The sequence below is a fragment of the Cornus florida genome, unplaced genomic scaffold (assembly GCF_030987335.1).
Source record: "Cornus florida cultivar Cherokee Brave unplaced genomic scaffold, ASM3098733v1 CherokeeBrave_3.0.0_Hap2_Chr04, whole genome shotgun sequence".
Classification (NCBI taxonomy): domain Eukaryota; kingdom Viridiplantae; phylum Streptophyta; class Magnoliopsida; order Cornales; family Cornaceae; genus Cornus; species Cornus florida.
In genome coordinates this window covers 63,299,895-63,303,514 of record NW_026775574.1, presented here as the reverse complement: position 1 = coordinate 63,303,514, position 3,620 = coordinate 63,299,895, and the positions used below count along the sequence as shown (strand labels likewise).

The window sequence follows — 3,620 nt, the reverse complement described above, 5'->3', positions numbered from 1 at the left end:
TGAAACTCCAATGCACGGCTATGATGATTTGCATAACTCTTCTGTCTACTCTGGGCAGTGCGCATAAGATCCCTAATTAGAGCAATCTTTTCTGAGGTATCATTAATGAACTCAAGACCCAAAAATCTGGTTTCTCCAACCTCCATCCAACAAACAGGAGATCTACATGGTCGGCCGTATAATGCCTCAAACGGTGCCATGCCAATAGTCTTCTGAAAACTATTATTATATGTAAACTCTAAGAGTGGCAAATAATCCTCCCAATGGCCTTTAAAGTCAAGGACACAAGAACGAAGCATATACTCCATGATCTGATTAACCCTCTCGGTCAGTTCATCAATTTGAGGATGATAAGCAGTGCTATGATGCAACTCTGTACCCAAAGCCTATTGAAAACTCTTCCAAAATCCTAACATAAAGCTCGAAACCCTATCCTGTGATAAGTGCTCAAATGTGACACATTTTAGCACCTAAGCTGGGGTATTTTAGTCCATTAATCTATCTTACTTTCATGTCTTACTACTTATTTGTGTTTTTGCCTATTTCAAGTCAATAAAGTTAAAACAAGCTAAAAAGAGCCATTTAGCTCAATTTTGGAGCTAAGGAGCAAATTGAAAAGAAGTCAAAGAAAATTACACTAGAGGATCTTTGATCGATCGAAGGAAGTCCCGATCGATTGAAGATGGCCACAATCGATCGAAATGAGGCGGTGCTAGCTCAGCAAAGTGGATAAGGACAGGAAGATATTTTAATGACACATTAGCTTCGATCGATCGAAGCTACGTGTTTGATCAATCAAAAATCTTTGATCGATCGAGATGACAGCTGGCAGTGTGCTGTCTAATTCCCGAGCGCGCCGGACTTTACCTAACTTTGGTAGCTGTGAATTTCCTCTAATCATAGGCTATATTTTTAACTTGGTGCCTACTCAAAGTGGCTTGTAATAGATTAATTAAACCATATTGTAAAAAAAGATCATCTAGTTTTTCTTACCAATTATAGAAATAGTTTCTCTTTCTAGAACTAGGGTTTTGGGAAGAAAGCAAGTATGAAGATGATAATACCGACCTCCAAGCTAGCCATTGAGGGTTCCATAACCACTACAATCAGTGGTTAAATCCTTCTTTTGGGGCTAGAGATAGCCCTTAGGCTTGCTTCCTAAACCTTGCTTTTGTGTATTTTTGGGGATTTTAGTTATAATTGATGTTTTGACCATGAATAAATATAGATCTTGTGATTTTTACTTGATTTGTATGGATTAATGCTTTAAATTGATCATTTAGTTCTATCCATATGTCTATGTATGCTAGAATGAATGTTCATGTATTTTTTTCTAGATTTAATGAAATTGATGCATGTCTATGTGGGTTGATGTTATTAATCTAGTGATGGTCAAGGCATGGTGCTTAATTGATTACTCTTGTAGTTTATTTGATGGTTCATACTTATTTCTTTATGGATTGTGCCACATCCTTAGTTTAATTAGCTTAATTTTCATGTCACTAGCTTAGTTGTAGTGTTATTGCTTTAATTTCTTAGATAGGTGGACAATCTATTCTTATTGTTTGATGTTCCATACTTATGAGTGCAATAAGTATATTTCTCTAGATTTTTTTCTGTGCACTAATTATGGTTTAATTGAATGGTTATTGGTCTCATTTGATTGGTTGTGCTATTCACTAGATTGACTAGATAATTTATACTTATTTGCCATCCATTATGCTTTGTTTTCAATTGGTGACACACGCACACATTTTACAACTTGAATTTCCCCAATAATTTACAATTGCTAGTGTTTCGTGAAGTAAAGCTTAGTGGTAAACTCTAACCCCAAGACCTTTCTCTTATATATCTTTCTCTAATTCTAGATTGTCATTTAATTGCATTACTTTAATTGAATCACTAATTAATCAAATCAAATCCATCTTTTGATCATTCGACCTACTAATCCATTATTGATTCCAAAGTACCATTCATTTCCCTTAGGACGATCCCTACTTATTCTACCTACATTAATAGTTAGTAGTGGTAGTTGCATTCTATAAATTCAAACTTGGCCACATTTCATATCACATTGCAATTTGGTTGTCATCAACGACAAGGGCGCACTAAGTTTTGGCGCCATTGCTGGCGATTGGCAACACCGTATTTTAGAACCAATTAGGAATTAGTACTCTTTTGATCTTATTTTTATTTCATTTTACTTTATTTACTTATTGTATTTGTTTTTGATTGGCTAGTGAAGCAAAAGGGAATTTCAAAGCAAAGAAGCAAGCTAAGTTAAGCAAAGCAAAAGCATAGAAAGCTAAAGCTAAAAATAAAACAAAAATTGCAAAGCAAGGCAAGACAAAAATTGAAAATAATTTAAAGTTGCTTAAGGACACTTTGTGAGCTTTTTTAACTCTCTTAGTTAAATCGCTTGCCTGCATGGTGACAAGTTTTAATTTCTTAGATAAATAACATATTGTTGAAATAATGGGAGTATGGGATCAATGTATATGGAGGTTTGTTGATTGACTTGTTGCAGAGGAGAATTGTTCGCTACTTGCTTATTGTTGAGTTGTTGTTTGTTTTGATTGTGCATGCATGGTCGTAGGTCATTGAATCCTATTCTTGTCCCATTAAATTTGAATCTTGAACCCAATGTTCATAATCCTAGGGGAAGGGGTAATTCTAGTGACTCCATTTCATCAATGGAGGAACATAATGAGGACATGTGGAGGACTTTGGTCACATCAACCAATAATGCATTCTTCACCCTAATGTGCATCAACATCATGATAACATTCAAGTACCATTAGGCATGCCAAGACCTTTCATTCCACAACATCCACAACAACAAGGCCAAGTTCTATTGGGAATGCCTCGGCCAATTTTTGTACCACCTCCACTTCCTGTTGCTCAAGTAAATCATAATGCTCGTGTAGAGCCACCGATTTTAAATCTTCCTCTTACTTTAAGAGACCATTATGTGCCAAATGAGTATAATACACCAATATGCATTCAATTAGCTCTATTTAGAGCACACCATTATAAGATTAAACCACAAACAATTCAAATGCTTCCCAATTACCATGGGCTACCAAGTGAAAAACCTTATAAGCATTTGGATGAGTTTCTTGAAGTGTGTTCCAACATGAAATACACGGACATGCCGGAAGAGGTTTTAAGGTTAAAACTCTTCCCTTTCACCCTTAAAGATAAAGAAAAATACTGGTTGAACAATTTGAGGCCTTTTTCGATAACTTCTTGGGCAGAGATGCAACAAGAGTTCTTGAAAAAGTACTATCCGGTATCAAAGACCAATTCAATAAGAACTTCAATTCGTGAATTCTCACAAGGGGATGGGGAATTGTTTCATGAGGCATGGGAGCGATTGAACGATTTTCTTAGGAAATGTCCACCCCATGACATCCCTAAATGACAATTAGTTCAATTCTTCTTTGAAAGTTTGTCGGATAATTATAAAGGAGTGGTTGATGCTTCCATGGGTGGTTCTTATCTTGATAGGCATGAAGATGATGTATGGCGCTTATATGAGAGCATGAGTGAGAATTCAATGCATCGATATTTATCATCTAAAAATGGTAGAAATGTAGGTTGGAGGAAGAGTGTCGACT

General features: G+C 35.8%; 1 pseudogene; it reads right to left on the bottom strand.

Moving 5' to 3' along the window:
* Positions 1-3,315: 3,315 nt before the first annotated feature.
* On the bottom strand, positions 3,316-3,414 carry LOC132305803 (small nucleolar RNA R71; annotated as a pseudogene).
* Positions 3,415-3,620: the final 206 nt, after the last annotated feature.